This window comes from Eubalaena glacialis, chromosome 19, assembly GCF_028564815.1.
Source record: "Eubalaena glacialis isolate mEubGla1 chromosome 19, mEubGla1.1.hap2.+ XY, whole genome shotgun sequence".
Classification (NCBI taxonomy): Eukaryota; Metazoa; Chordata; class Mammalia; order Artiodactyla; family Balaenidae; genus Eubalaena; species Eubalaena glacialis.
The window spans coordinates 29,705,760-29,722,461 of NC_083734.1; the positions used below are offsets into that span (position 1 = coordinate 29,705,760).

The window sequence follows — 16,702 nt, forward strand, 5'->3', positions numbered from 1 at the left end:
TTCAACCCAGAGAAGACCTTTGGTTTAGTTTATATAATATACCGTAGGACTGAGGTTACACGTTTTTTTGTTACCAAGCAGACACACATATTGCAAACGTAAGAACTCTGTGAGTGTTTGTTAGATTTCATTCTCCCTCTTCTACAGTGTGGGAAACAGAGTCAGAGCTGCTCTGACTGCTTCATGCTTAGGGAGCTGAGACAGGAACCCAGGTCTCTCCAGCTCTGAAGCCTCCTATTCACTTTACACCACAGCAAAAACAAGTGAATCGAAAAAATTGAACTGAAAATTCGTCAGAGTCAGCAAGAACAAATGAATCAAAAAACTTGAACTGAAAATTCATCAGGCATGCACATGGAAAAGAAAACAAATAGTCACGCAGTTTAGAGCCTAAAAAAACCCTCGGGAAACCTCCATCGAGTCTAATTTTGAAGACTGAGTGTCTTGAAGCATTATTCTTCCCAAGAATTCTGTCGTCTAGTCCAGTAGGGTAACCTCATCTCTCTCTAGAGCAGCATCTGCCCCCACTTCTGTGCTATCATCTTCCTTATCAGCATCTCCAGCCTAAAACTTTTCTGAAGGCCAGACCTCTCTAATCAACTGCCCAGATGCCCCACTTCCCCACCTCCGGAACATTTTACTCACCCTGTCCCAAACTGAGTGCATTATCTTTCTTTATTCCCCCACCAAACCCATTTATCTGAAGCGTCCTATCCTGGTTAATGACATGGCCATAGCCATTTACATCCTTGATTTCTCTCACCCCCCAGATCCAACTAGTCAGCCAGAACTGTCACCTCCCCTTTAGGCCCAGCTCCCTGATCTGGTTTCTCACCCCCTTCCCACTGCAGGGCCCTAAGAAGCCCTAGTTCCCTGTCCTCAGACCCCTGCCCTGGTCACACCCATCAGGCTCATTCTCCACACTTACCAGCATTATCTTCCTGAAAGAATCTGAGCATGTCTCTCCCCTGCTTCAAAACTGCCGTTGACTATGAGTCTATATGACTCAAGCCAATCTCTTTCTCGGGGCCTCGTCACATGCTAACTCGTCCTGATCCTCTCCCCTGCTGAACCCCACAGACCAGTCCCACGACGACACCTTGCCCTCATGGTGCTTTTGTAACTGTGCTTTTGTACCTGCTGTTCCTCGGCCTGGAATGCCTTTACCCCAGCCCTTTCCCTGCCCTGAAACATTTGCTGGGTCCAAACCTCCACCAATGCCAGCCAGGCCCAGGCCTCTTTGACGCTGCAGCACTGACGCTCCTTCGTGGCCCCTGTCATGTTGCACTGGGATGCATTTGCTTGTCTGCTCCCTCTGTGGCTGGGGATTGCCCTCTCATGGCAGGAGCTGAGTCTCGACAACCTCTGTCCCCAGCACAGCTCTGGGCTCACAGTAGGAGTGGAAAGAGGGCTTGGGAATGAAAGAAGAGAGGGAGAGGTGGGTTGGAGGATGGCGTCACGGAAGAGAGAGACTGAAAATAAAGTGTTTTTAGGGTGGACTTGATTTTCACCCTGTTGATCTGGTCCATGAAAGTCAAGGTGGCTCTCACTGACTGGCTGAAGCCTGACTTTCAGTTCCTTGGCCTCACTGGCTTCCCTGACCAAGGGCCAGCTAGAACATTTGTAGCAACCACAGCAGAGTTGATGAGAAATTGGCGTGGAAACATTAGACAGTGTGTCCTAAATAAGGAAAAATCCAAGCTTGTTTACTGAAGGGTCCAGAGGACCAACTATCCATCATTTAAAAGTCTGAAAAACGATTTTGCCTACCCTGCATCCCTCTGGTCCTCTTCTCTGAACATAATAATAAACTGAAATAGCACTCAGTTCTGCAACCCTTGAACCTCGGTGCAGACTGCACTCAGAAAGCAACAACTTTAACGTAATTCTACACATTATTTTGTATATTTTTACTCTCAGAAAACTAAAAATTACATAGAGTTCACTCCTCCTAATGCATGTTCATGTATTTCCTGCCATTCTTCTTTCCCCCCTATTTATGGGATTTGGTTTTTGTTTTATACAGTTGTAAGTATGCCGCATTTGCAATTATTACACTGCTTTTTCCCACTTATTACATTATAAACACTTTTAAAAATTATTATATAGTTTTTTTATTTTTTTTATTTTTGGCTGCATTGGGTCTTCGTTGCTGCACACAGGCTTTCTCTAGTTGCGGCGAGCGGGGGCTACTCTTCGTTGCGGTGCGCAGGCTTCTCATTGTGGTAGCTTCTCTTGTTGCGGAGCACGGGCTCTAGGCTCACGGGCTTCAGTAGTTGTGGCATGCAGGCTCAGAGTTGTGACGCACGGGCTTAGTTGCTCCACAGCCTGTGCGATCTTCCTGGATCAGGGATCGAACCCGTGTCCCCTGCATTGGCAGGTGGATTCTTAAACACTGCACCACCAGGAAGGTCCCTATTATATAGTTTTCATCGCCAGAATTTTTAATGGCTCCATCATCTTTCCGGACCAGACATGCAGCCAGTTTTGCTTAGTCTTTCATCTAATTTGGGGTTTTTAGATTCAGATTTTTCATTATTGTAAACAATGCTGCATGAACAACTTTGCATAAAGCTTTGTCCATGTTTGTGACTGGGTCTTTAAGGTAATAATAAGAAACAATTTTTAAGTTACTAATAAGAAACAATTGAGTGCTTCCTATATTTGGGGGACTGGTCCTGTGCTAGTTACATGGATTATCTCACTCTTTGCAGAAAACCTCAAGGGTAGATAATTTTATTATCTCCATTTTACAGATTAGGAGACAAGCACAGATGAATGAATTTCCTTGTCCAAGGTAAGTGTTAGCGCCTGATTAAACCCAGGAAGCCTGGAGTCTTAGTGTTTTCATTCTCAGGAGTGTAATCCCTGGGTCAAAGTTTTATTAATGGGTTTACCCAAAGGAAGACCTTTTAAAAATAAAACTCATTCCAAACCTCCAGATTTTTACTTGGCATCTTCAGGTTATGTCTGCTCTTCTCATGTGCCAATTAAATGGAGAGTGGAAGAAGAAAATCTCCAAATGAAACTGACCTCGAGGAAGCCGATTCACCTCCCTCCTTGGGAAGCAAAATAAAGTGTCCCAAGAGGACACAAGGAATGTCTTTAGTTTAACAAGGTTAGAATTACTGCATTCATGTCTTTCTGCTGCTTTTGCTGGTTGGAACAGACAGTGCCAACCTGTTCTTACATTCTGTGCATCTTCCTACATCCCAGTGATGGGTGATTTTTCCAAGAAACAGTGCCACTGTGCAGTGTAGCCATTTGCAAAGGGAGTTTATTCCCTTCAGGGGCCTGTTCAACACAGCAGCACATTCTCATTCTCCTACACAGTTCACTGTCCCTCAGACTAAGTCAAAACACTGGCTAGGCTTCAGGGGGACTTGGGAAACATGCTTTCAGCCTTACCTTATCTCCTGGGAGAGGTCACAGGTCCCCTTGCTGTTCTGTGCCAGGCCAAACTTAGTACACCCAAACAAATGTGCCAGCCACTGAAAGGGTCAGGAAAATTTATCCATCAAAAAGATTTGGTTCTCTTAAAATCACGAGTGTTTTCTGATCTCATGTGCGAGCTGTGTGTTGAGTCAGCGTGGAATCAGCCAGCCTGGGACAGATTGGCCGGTGAACTTAGGCAAGTCCCTTGTGACCTTGGAGCCTCCGTTCCTACCTGCAGAAGGGGTCCAGCACGTCCCTCGTGGTGCAGCCCTAGGATGAAATGATACCCCCGAAGTGTCTAGTTCATGCATTCTGGCATGTGACTGGCACTAGACAAATGTTAGCTTCCTTCCCATATGGCTGAGCTTTTAAAATGATTGTAGCCCACCTGCTGAGATTTACATGCAGAAGCAACCTGAAGGAACAGTTAGTAGCGCTCTTAAAAAGTCTTGTGCAGTTTTTAGCTCTTAAAAATGTATGGAAGTGTGGCCAAAGCTACACGGAGGCATGTGGTCACCCCTGGCTTTCTAATGATTTTGTGCCCTCTGTAACAAATGTTCTTTCAATATTCAATATTTCTTGAAACAGACGCTGAACACTATGTGGACAAAGGGTGGACAAGGAAGGCTGGGCAGTTCTACTTCTGTGCACAGAGAGGAACATGCTTCCTCCACTTAGTCAACCCAAAGGCCCCTAGTTAACTGGGCCCACACTCTTGGACAGCAATTTGGTCACTGTCTGTTGTTACCTGAGCGTGCCACTTGGGAGGCTCACCTACCAGGTACACCTTTGTTGGCTTGTTAAAGAATTACTTCTAACTACAGTGCTACGATGTCTCCTCCATCTTGTTTCTTTCCCAGTGAAGTTGCACATTCATTCGTCAAATATTTAATGGGTGTCAAGTCTGTGCTAGGGACTGATCCACCACTGGGGATGCTATAAAAAGACAAAACCCCTGCCTGTCACTCAGGCCAGATGATCCCCTGGCTCCACTCCCTTATCTGGTTCCAAGGCTTTGGTGGGGTTTTGCTGACCTGTTTTTGGCACTTTCCAGATGAATGTAGCCAGTGAACGCGACAGTGTGAACAGGCAAGTAGAAAGTGATGCTGGTTTAACTAGCTTTTCAACAGGGGTGCCTTGCTTGATTCAATAGGTTTGCATCTGCTGGGCCGGGTTCGAATTCCCTGTCTGAAAATCAGTTCTTGCTTTGGAAGAGCACTGAAAGCAGCTTACGCTTTAGAGGAACCCTGTGTGAACTCTGCCCTCAGATGTGTGACCCCTGAGAGGGAGCGAGCCACCCTGCACCCCAGAAGCTCATAAGTTCAAGTGTGTCAGGGTGCCTTTGAAGCAGGCTTTCCCCAGCCTCCCAGGCAAAGGGTGAGGAGTGAGAAACACCTGACCAGTGAGATGTTTCTCTTGGTGTTGACAGTGCCTGGGCTGCCTGTAGCCCCCCATTGTTCACCCCCGTCCTGGGGTGTATCAGACATGTGTCAGTGGCTGGGGAGACAGTACCAAATAAGGTAAGTCTGTGCCCTCCAGGCTCCCACATTCTCCTAGGGAGGTCAAGGGAACAAACTAGCAATTATAATGCAACCTAATCGCAGTGTTTATATTGGCTGCTATTACTGGAGGAGTGATTAACTCTACCCAGGGGAGCCCAAAGTCCTCCCTGTAGAGGCAATTTCAGCTGAGACTTGAAGGGTGTGTGAGGAATTACTAGGGAGACGAGAAGTGAAGGGGCAGTGGGTAGAGACAGGGTGGGGGAAGACAACATTCCAAGCATAGGAACAGCAAGTGCAGGGGCGCCTGGCAGCTGAAAGCAGGGCAAGTTTCAGGAACAGCATGGGGTACACTTGGGAAACGGCCGCATAGGGTGTCTGGAGGGAAGACGATGATAACATAGTAGTAACAACTTATATGGATTGAGTGCCAACTAAGGGCCTGTTATACATGATCTCTCTGGAGAGGGGAGAGAGAGAGAGAGAGAGGGAGACTGATTCATCTGTTCTTTTGGAGAGCGAGGAAGATGATCCCATACTCACGTGGATTTTTCTGCCGCAAACTCTGAATCCTAGACGGGTTTCTTTTTTCCAGTATTTCTGGGCTTCCTTTTCCTTTTTTTAACCTCTCCTAAGCACATAACACCATAGAATTCTTATGGGAGGCAAATATTCCATGGTTCATCTGAGCTAACTCCTGGGTTACTGTATAAAATGTGAAATAACGCATGGTAAAATACATTATGAGTTGGTTGGATGGGTCTTCCAACACTGCGGACTGTTATCCTTTGCTGTTGACATCGATAATCAAGATTTGAGGCTATTATGGAGACCATCATCCAGGCATCCAATTCATTCAACAAAGAATGAGCCCCTCCTACGTGCCAGATGCTGTTCCAGGTGCTGGGGATACAACAGAGAACAAAACAGACACAAATTCCTGCCTCATGGGACTGACATTCTCCTGGGGGGGGGGGAACAGACTATAAATAAAATGTATAAGTAAAACACTCAGCGTGTTAGATGGTGATAAGTGCTATGGAACAAAATCAATAGGAAAGAGGCAGGGGGAGTGCGAGGGCAGGGGTGGACTTGCGCTCACAGATGGGCCAGGAAGGCTTCTCTAAGAAGGGGAGATTGAGTAAAGACCTGCGGGGGCCATGATTCCTGCTGGGAAAGGCATTCCTGGGAAGGCCTGAGGATGGAGTGTGCCAGGCACAGAAGGAGGCCTGTAAGGAGCATTTTGAGCAAGGGAAGAGCAGTTCTGGAGATGAGGTCAGAGAGGCTGATAAAGACTATCTCCTTTGACCAAACTTGTCAGCCTCCTGAGTCCTCTTTCTGAATAGTCCCTGACCTTGGGCTCTGTCCTTGGCTCATTTAGTCCAGTTTTAGCAAGAATCCTGCTGGGTCAGTTCAGTAGAAAATCCCCCACCCTTGATAGCTAATGAAATTCCTCATCCCCCAACCATTGATATCTTAGTAATTTTCCATCCTCTGACCACCCCCCCTCCCCCACCCCCACCCCCCGGTCTTTAGGCTATAACTCCTCACTTGTCGTTGTATTGAGTTGAGTCTCCTTACTCCAAAACTCCACTGCAGTAGCCCCTGAATGAAGTCTGACTTCCCATCTTTAACAAGTGTCATGGATAATTTTTTCTTTAATAGGGGAACGGAATGACGGATACATAGGGCCTTGGAAGCCACTGTAAGGTCCCCGGGTGCATGTGTGGGGTTGTTATTAGTGATGGAATTCCTTGTGGGATCATCCACGCCTCAGGGTTAGAGAGATCCCAAAGCTGGGTTCTGCATAATGAATTGAGAGTTCTGGCTCCTAAATAGCAGAAAGGACATGGGCAAATCCCTGAGTTTTGGTTTGTTTATCTTTAAAATGTAGATTTTAGTAATAAGACCAACCTCAGAGGATAGTGAAACACGGTAAAAGTATTCATTTAAAAACAAGCACCAATCTTAGAGATAAAAAGTGGTCCTGTGTATTTCCTCCCAAGCAGCCTTGAACTGTCTAATTGTTTAGGAGGGAGATTTGCAGCTAAGTCATGGAGGGAGCTGACCTTCCTCCCCTACAAGTACCCCCACCTCCACCCCTCCCAGGCTTATCTTTGCTCCTGAAAAAGAAAGCTGCTTTGTGCAGGGTCTCCACCTCTCTTCTGCCCATTGATTTAACTTGTCCATGTGGAGGCCTCAGTGGTGGAAATCTACTCTGTATCTGGCCCAAGCCTATCTTTATTCTTTATCAGCTTTAGGAACTTGAGCCAGTGAGAGATGAAAGGCTGGCTCTTCAGAGATCTGTTTTGGGGGCTGTGACCTGGCCAGTGGAGAGGAAAGATGAATAAGTGACTTGACTCAGCCTTGATGTCCTCAGTTTGAAAGGGAAGATTATGCTGTCACCTCACCGGGCTATGGTGAGATTATTTGCATGAAATGTCCAACACAGGACCTGACAATCACTAGGTGCCGAATTCCATTTCCAACTGCTCTTCCTCATCAGAAGTGCTCTGGAGAATGTGTAATAGCTCTTGGCTAGGATCTTGTCTAGGAACTAGGGTAAGGCAGATGGCTCTCCTCCCCAGCTCCTCTCATCCCACGTTAGTGAAGGGTGGCCCTCCTCCTAGCTAAGGCTCTTCCTCAAGCCCATCAGCTACGGGGCCCATGCTCTACCAACCACGCCCCTCATTTTTCGCCTTCATCAGACTTGCCCTCCCTAGGAACCTGACAGCACTGTCCACTCTCCCTTCTGAAATCTTCCCTGTCCTCCCTGGCATGCTGTCTCGTGGTTCCCCCCTGCATTTTTGGACTCTCTTTCTCAGTCTTCTTTCCTGGATCGTCCTGCTCTACTTGACCTAAAATGTTGGTTTCCTGGGGTCCTCCTCAGCCCTCCTGCTTCCTCTCTTCCCTTACTCAGCCTCAGTGATCTCACTGACGCCCATGGTGAGGGTCTCTAGTCTCAAACACTCTTGTCTTCCAAATCCTCAAACCTATTTGCATACTGGCTATTTCCACATAGATGTCCCATACTCACCTCAATCTTTTCAAAGCTAAATAAATCATCTTTCTCCCAAACCTGATTCTCCTCCTGTGTGTCCTATGTGCCAGCAGTCTGATCATCTACAGTCACCTAAGCCAGGGACGCTGAAAGATCAGCTTCTCTGTACACCAGTGCTGAATCAAATCTCGGAGACAGAGTTGTGGGTGAAGTAGAAAAGGATAGCTTTATTACTTTGCCAGGCAAAGGGGGACACAGCAGGCTCCTGCCTCAAAAAACTATGTGTCCCAACTTGGAGAGGATAGTGAGAAGTTTTATAGTAATGGTTCAAAGAGGGTGTGATCGGCTCGTGGACATTCTTCTGATGGGTTGGTGGTGAGGTAAGTAGCAGTCAGCATCATCAACCTTCAGGTTCCAGCTGGCCTGGGGTCTACATGTTTGTCGGCAGCATACCATCGTTAATCGTTAACTTCTCCCACCTGTAAAGGCTTTCAGTATCTGCAAAACAGCTCAAAGATATTGTTGCGTGTATCTGTTGATGGGGAACCAGTACCTTGCCCCAAGGCTGCACTATTGTTTCTCTTGACTGTTTGTTTCTCCCTGGTCTCACATCCCCTCCCTTCCCTAATGAACAACTGCTTGAATCTGCCCATTGGAACACAGGGAAGGTCATGGAGGCTGAATGAAGGTAATCAAAGAAATGGGGACACAGGAAGGCTTTGTGCCCAGGAGCCCCACAGGTCCCTGCTCGGTGTCACCAGGAATCTGGGAGCCACTCTAGACTTTCCTTCCCTTACATCTGTCCCCCACATTCCATCAGTTCCCGAGTCTCATACCCTCCGCTCAGATCTCTCTCTCCAACCCTCCCCTCCTCCACCAGCACTAGCTGAGTGGAGACCCTTATCCATTCTCAGCTGGTTCATGGTGAAAGCTCCCAACAGGTCTCTCTGCCACCCACCCCACTCCTTCAATCTCACACGTCTCTATTCTAATCTCCACGTTTCTGCCACAGCATTCTTTCTAAAATGAGAATCTGACTCAATTCCCCAAAGTAGTTCCCCATGTCCTTCAGGATAAGCCTAGTGCTGGATCTGGCACCTACTTACCTACTTACTCATCTCTCCTGCCACTCCACAGGTACCCTCCAGCCACTCAGAATGCTTGCTGTTCCTCAACCATGCCACTGCTATATCATGCCTTCATGGCTTTGCACATGCTGTGCCCTCTTCTTAGAATGCCCTCCCTCCCCCCACCTTCACCTTCATCCATCCACATGATAAATTCCTACTTCGGCTTCAAGTCCAAGGGTTACCTCCTCCTGAAAGTCTTTTCTGACTCCACTGGACTTAGAAAGTGCTCCTCCTTCACAGTCACCAAAGGCATTTGCCTATGATAGTTATTAATCACACCATATGGTTCTCATCTGTTTCCCACAACAGACCTCAAGGTAAAGGAAGGTTTCTAATCTTTGTACACCTGATCCTTAAGAAGTTCTCAACACATAGGAGCTACTTGGAACATACATTGAATAAGCAAATGAATGAACAATTAAATGACCACTTGATGGTCAGTGGCACTGAAGGGAACATTTGTTGAAAGAACATCAGTAACACTGAGAAGACAAGAAGCTGGGAGACCAGGCTGTCAGATGAGCCATCAGCACGTGTACTGAAGTCTTTGAAAGTGAAAGCAAAGAGAGACAAGTCTTGAGCCACGCTTAATCCCAGATGACCTTCCTCCCCCCACTCAGTATCTATCTGGGCCACCTCTCTCTTCCGTTTTGCAAAGCTAAGCCTGAGCAAACAAATTTAAGGAGGTTAAAAAAAAAAAAAAATAGTAGTATTGCAATGTTGAGTTAAAATAATGCCATTCCTCGAGAAGATCTGCCCTTTGAGACTATGATCTGCACTTTGAGATTTTGATCTGCCCCTTAGCATGGATAATCAAGGACAGACCACATCTCTTTCTCAGGACACTCTGCTTCCTGAAGCATCAGCACAAATTCATAACACCTTATGGGGTGAAAGCTGTGTCCAACCAACCAAATCAACCAGGAGGCATCCAGCTTCCAAAGCTCTGAGGTCCCATTCCAGCCAGGTCAATCAATAAGGTCCTTTCAGATTTAATTCCAGGGCAGCAGAGGCTACCAGAGCCCTGGACTCTAGTAACCCACAAACCCAGGTGAGTTCAAGGAATGCTCTAATAATAACGTCTCCCAGCTTAAGACATTCTACTTTGGAAATTTTCCAAGAGCCTTCATGGCTATCACCCCGCTTTCTTTTTCAGTTTTCTTGGGAGGCCATTTGGTGGCAAATAACATAATTCCTATGCTACAGTTGAAGAAAGTGAACCTCTTAGGAGGGAAATAATAACCCAAGATCACACAGTGAAACGGACATCAAGTCAGGACCTGCACCTGGGCAAAAATACCTTCTGAAAGTCTGCTTCACCAAGTCTTCTATGAAGCATCAGCTGCTCTTTATTTAAGTCTGGGGGAAAATTAAATTTGGGAATAGAAGCATAATTAAAGGATCTGGCAAGGGAATATAAAACCCGGAGGGAACAACTCATTCCTCTGTGCCTTTTTTTTAGCTGCTTGAGCACACGTATGATTTTTTCTTATTTCTTATTCCCAAATGTTCTTTTTTTTTTTTTTTTTTTTTAAATAAGTGAAATCTTAAATCACTGAAGCCCAAACCCTTCAGCACCTGACTTTCTTGGGGCCTGACCTTCCCTTGATTCTCTCTGCTGAGGGCTGCCCAAGCCCCTCAGCCCTATCCTTTCAATTTTTTAAATTTTTCATTATGGAAAATTACATATGTATACAAAAGTACACAGCAACTCAACTCTAAACAGAAAGACAAATAGTGCAAAATAAGAAACCCAAGCCTAAGTATGTATTTTCATCTCAGGAAATCATTAGCCCATTTTTCTTCAACTACACTGAGGCAGCATGAACTCAAGATTTGAAGGAAAATGTCTGCACCCAGCTTTTCCTCTTCTGAACTGCATGGCTTTTGGAAAGTCGCTCTGAGGCTTGGTTTCTTCACTTGCAAAATAGGAGTAATCAAGCCAACCCCACAGAATGGCTATGACAATGAAATGAGATAATGTCTGGGAATATGTTTGGTAAGTTACGAAATGCTCTTAAACTGCGAAGAGCTATTATTAATCTTTTACAGAGCCCTTGGAGCATCGCCAAGGTGTATGCAAAAGTGTAGTTAATGTGCTTAGGAATGTAGACAGAGGTTTGTGGGACAGGAGCTCTGTCTGCCATGCCCCCCCGCTGTTTGGACTTGGTCCTGAACCGGTCATCTCATGCCATTTTGCTTTTCACCCATTTGACTACCAACCTTGCTGCCCACTACTTCTTTTCCTTCTCACTTCAAGGATAATTTGTCCATCAGTCTTGTCTTCCCAACTTTACCTAGGTTTCTCTTGTCCACAGTTCTGTTTTTCCACCCAGACTAGACCAACTCAGATTGCCTTTGTTTAGAAAGACCTCTTCTGGGACTTCCCTGGTGGTCCAGTAGTTAAGACTCCGTGCTTCCACTACAGGGGGCATGGGTTTGATCCCTCGTCAGGGAACTAAGATCCCGCATGCTGCGCGGCACGGCCAAAAAAAAAAAAAGAAAAAGTTAGAAAGATCTCTTCCAAGTGGCACCTGTGATCCTCATATTCCAGTGATATTCTGATTGGCAGTACCTCCTCCCAGTCAGTAGTCACGACCCAGGCAGCAAGCATCGTGGGCTTAGAAAGGATGGCAGGGAAGGAAGACCCCTTTTGCACACTCAGCCTCTCTCCTGTGTGTTGAGGAGGGACCCCAATCTGCTTAGAAGGTGGTTTAGGGACCAGTGGTGAACAAGATGAAATCCATGACCTCATGAAGCTTATATTCCAGAAAGGGAGCTGACTATAAATGAGTAAACATACAAATAAATAATAAGCAAAATGAAAAATAAATAATAGTTCAAATTGTGAAAGAGATAATGCAGAGAGACTGGAGCAAGAGACTGGAGGTAGGGGTGGCTAATTACTATAGGATGGCCAAGGTCATGAGTTGTGGCTTTAGTTTTGTAAGTGCCCTCCCCACCCTGCCTCATCATGAACAAGGAAGCTAAGAGCTCCACTAGCTGCTGGCAGCCATCCCATACCCTAAAAGGAGCTAGTTATAGGATAACGCCATCACTATAGATAACAGAAAAAGGAAAAATTGTATCCTTGGTGCTGTGGTTAAGCCACTGCATCACTGAACCCTGAAGCCCACCTAACTCTGGATGTCCTAGTTAGGTGAGCCAACAGCTTGTCCAGGACATTTTGATTTGGGTTTTCAATGCCCAACAACCAAAGTCATCATGACTAATGAATGCCTCTTGTGTGTTATAATCCCCATACAAGCAGCTTATCCATCCAGCCGTGTGCAGCTCTTCAAAGCCATGAAGATTCTGACAAACCTGAGTTTCTCCACTTCTTAGTTTTCCAGGGCTGCCATTACCCAGGTAAGGCACTTCTTCACGTGCCTGACATATTAATGATACTTGACAAATGTCTGTGGGGATGAATTGAGTGAATAAGCCAGAGCGCTGCTTAAAAAGGGATGAGACACAGGAAGCCCTAGTCTCCCAAAACCAAAGACGTTCCAAAATAAAACGTCACTGCCCTTTCTAGGTCACAGAAAGCTTTCACATACCTTCTACCATTTAACCTTGTACTACCCCTGGGGCCATCATTATCGTCAGTTTATGGATAAAGAAGTAAGGAATGAGAAAGGTCAAGTAAGGAGCATGGCAATCAGGTGATACTCAAAGGTACTCTGACTCCCAGTCTCCCACTCTTTTCTGGATTCTGAAAATAAGCTGGTTCATGAAGTATATATTCAGTCTCCAGGAACAACCAAAGAGATGTTCATAGCCTTATTGACCTCGGAGAGCAAAGATTCTGGAGATGATGGTGTGGAAAATGTGTTTATCCAGAATCAGCCAGGCACGGAGGGACCACATGTTTGTGACAGGAACACAAGAGCTCTTTTCTGTGTTACTTCAACCAAAGCTGACTGAATCCCTCTTGACTCATGGGAAAGTAGGATAAAGGTTTATACAGCAGCTGCCTCCCACCCCCAGCCTAATGATGCCAGCAAAAAGTTTACAGCACTTTTTTTCATTGTGCAATTCATCTTTTATTTTTTGGCCATACCGTGCAACATGTGGATTGAACCCATGCCCCCTGCAGTGGAAGCACGGGGTCTTAACCACTGGACTGCCAGGGAAGTCCCAATTAATCTTTTTAAAAAATTCATTTCTACAAATGACCCAATTTCGTTCCTTTTTAATTTTTTTCTGTAGAGACATGGATGGAGCTAGAGACTGTCATACAGAGTGAAGTAAGTCAGAAAGAGAAAAACAAATATCGTATATTAACGCATATAGGTGGAACCTAGAAAAATGGTACAGATGAACCGGTTTGAAGGGCAGAAATAGAGACACAGATGTAGAGAACAAACGTATGGACACCAAGGGGGGAAAGTGGCGGGGGTGGTGGTGGTGTGATGAATTGGGAGATTGGGATTAAAGTCATTTATTTTTAACAACAAAAAAATATTCATTTCCCATAAACTTTTAATTTTAGAATCATTTGAGATTTACAGAAAAGTTGCGATAATAGTATCGAGTTCCCATGTACCTCCACACCCAGTTTCTCCTATTATTAACATCTTACACTAAGATGGTATATTAGTCACAATTAATGAATCAAAATTGATAAATTATTATGAACTAAAGTCTATACTTATTCAGATTTCCCCAGTTTTTATCTAATGCCCTTTATCTGCTCCAGGATCCCATCCAAGATACATTTAGTCATCATGTCTCTTCAGGCTCCTCTTGGCTGTGACAGTTTCTCAGACTTCCCTTGTTTGTCATGACCTTGAGAGTTCCGAGGAGGACTAGTCAGGTATCTGTAGAATGTTCCTCACCTGGGATTTGTCTGATGTCTTTCTCATGATTAGACAGGGTTATGGGTTTTGAGAGGGAGATCAACAGAGGTGAAGTGCCGTTCTCATCACGTCATACCAGGGGTGCCTACTATCCACATGACCTACCACTGCTGATGCTGGCCTGGGTCACCTGGCTGAGGCAGTGCCTGTCGGCTTTCTCCACTGTCAAGTTACCCTTTTTCCTCTCTTTCCACTGTGCTCTTAGGAAGGAAGTCACCATGCACAGCCACACTAAGGAGTGGGGAGTTTGCTCCCCGTCCTTGAGGACAGAATATCTACATCAATTATCTGGAATTCTTCTGCAGGGAAAGTTAGCTATTCTCTCCCATTTACTTATTCAATCCTTTGTTTCTATCACTATATATAATCCAATACTACTTTATTTTAATTGCTCGGATTGTTCTGGCTTTGGCCGTTCGGAACTCTTTCCATTGGCTGAATATACATTCTGATGTCTTTTTACCTAAGAGCAATGAAGCAAAGAACCAGAAGAACAGAGGTTCCCCCCACCCCACCCCACCCCCACTCCACCTCTACCACAAGTTTCTGTGTTGTTTTGGTCAAATCTCAACTTGTCTCTCTTTTTTCTTCACCTGTACAGTGAAGTTAACACAATCCTCTCCCCTTTACCTCTACTGTGGCTGTGAAGCAAAAGTGAGACAGTAGGTAGGAAAGGACTCTAGAAAATTAAAAACAAACCATGCAAATATATTTTAAATCTCCTTTCCCCTCCTAACTCACTCTGTAAAGCTTCACAGTTCAAGCACTTGATAAATATTTTCTGAGTGAATGAATGAGTGAGCAAATGAAAGAATGCACACATACTTCCTGAGCTGTGAAAGCAGGTGAGCAAGTGGAAAAGACATGACACAGCCCAGGTGTGCCAGGCAAACATACCTCCACCTCATCTCATTTCAGAGCAAACTTCTCAGTTGGACCTCTGATGTGCAGACCCCGGGCTTGGGGAGAGCAGGGGTGCACGAGACACAAAACATGCCATGAAGGAGTTTACAATCTAGCAGGGATCCAGGCACACAAACAACTGTCCACAGAGGATGTGATATATCTCATGGATGCCAGAAACACATTTCTACTTTGTTATCTTCTGTAACTTGACTTCATCTCTATAAAAGTCTCCATCCCCCGCCTCACCCACTTCTGACTGAATTCTTGGTCAAGCCAATTCCAGGCTGTCCCAGTCAATCCCGTGTTTTCTACTTTTCCTTCCTAGCACTTCCTAGGACTGTGTCTGAGTTCTAAGCATCATATGCTGAGTGGGCATTAGAGGTTGGGGAGGCATCAGATGCCTGGGTGGCACCTGTCACTATTGTGCTGGCCTCCACCTGATCCTCAGGTGTGGTTTCCTGACCATCTGCTTCATTGTGACGCAGACACCATCAGGGTCTACCGGGTGGCTGTCTCTCATAATCCTTCTTGGACACACAAGGAAATTTAGAATTCTCCCATGCTCCTGTGGAGCCTAGGAAACTGTGAGTGGCTGCTTTGGACTCTCTCTACTCTCAGCCTCTGGCATAATAATCTCTACCTACTGCTCTCAGGCCACAGGGGTGTAAGGAACACCTGCACACTGGGTCCCAGGCCCAGGGCAGGGCTCCCCTACTCCTGGATATTCACACTCACCTGGGGACATTCATCTCACCCCCCTTGAAGCTGACTCTGGGGAGGGGGTGGTGGTGGTCCCTTCTCGGGTACACTCACCATCTGCTTTCTTGTTTTCCTTCCAACCCTCTAACGTTCTTCCCCTTGGGAGATGGAGATGGGCAGAGGGAACCCAGCTCAGCAAGTATCCTGAGCTAAATCACTACAGCTTACACCTGGATTACGATGGTGATCTTAACACCCAATAATTTGACAATGTTGTTCTTCCTTTTTAGTCCCACCTTGAACTCCAGAGACCTTTTATGTAGCGGCCTGTGTACAGAAAGATCTCAAGCCGGTAAAAGAAGGTTTGGAGGGGGAAAAGCCAGACGTAGTAGTTGGGTAACACCCAACACCAATGAGAGTGCAAAGTGGCATCTTCTCCCTCTAGGAACATAATGTGATGAAGAAACAGGACGAGGCAGCCCATGTCTTCATCCACGCTTCATACACACACTTCACTCCTCACCTGCCTCCCCAGGCTGTGTAGACTCCTGCATAAAGGAGGTGTTTCCTCTCTTCTCGTCTGTGTTGGTGACCTTCTGAGGTTAAATGATAACAGAACCTTAGGTGTGCTTTACTCAGCGTAGTCTACCAAGCATTTTACATCCTTTAGTGCATTAGGTTATCACATCCCCATTTTACAGAAAAGGACACCAAGGTTCAGAGAGATTAAGGGATTTGGTCTGGGCAAACCAGAGAAAGATAACAATCATCAGAGCTTACAGTCTTCTGTTTCTAAATCCTTTGTGAAGGGTACACTCAAAGGTGTGCCTCATCACCTTGGAGTAAGAACAAATGACAAAGTGAAAAGCCCAGTGCTTGCTTTGGCAGCACATATACTAAAATTGGAACAATACAGAGAAGATTAGCATGGCCCCTGCGCAAGGATGACACTCAAATTCGTGAAGCGTTCCATATTTTTAAGACCTAAATGTAAGCCCAGACACTATAAAACTCTTAGAGGAAAACATAGGCAGAACACTCTATGACATAAATCACAGCAAGATCCTTTTTGACCCACCTCCTAGAGAAATGGAAATAAAAACAAAAATAAACAAATGGGACCTAATGAAACTTAAAAGATTTTGCACAGCAAAGGAAACCATAAACAAG

General features: G+C 45.6%; 1 non-coding gene across 1 annotated transcript; it reads left to right on the forward strand.

The window, feature by feature from the left end:
• Nucleotides 1-16,404: 16,404 nt before the first annotated feature.
• LOC133081029 (U6 spliceosomal RNA) lies at nucleotides 16,405-16,511 on the forward strand. Its single transcript, XR_009698701.1, has one exon. It is a non-coding gene; the product is annotated as a U6 spliceosomal RNA (small nuclear RNA).
• Nucleotides 16,512-16,702: the final 191 nt, after the last annotated feature.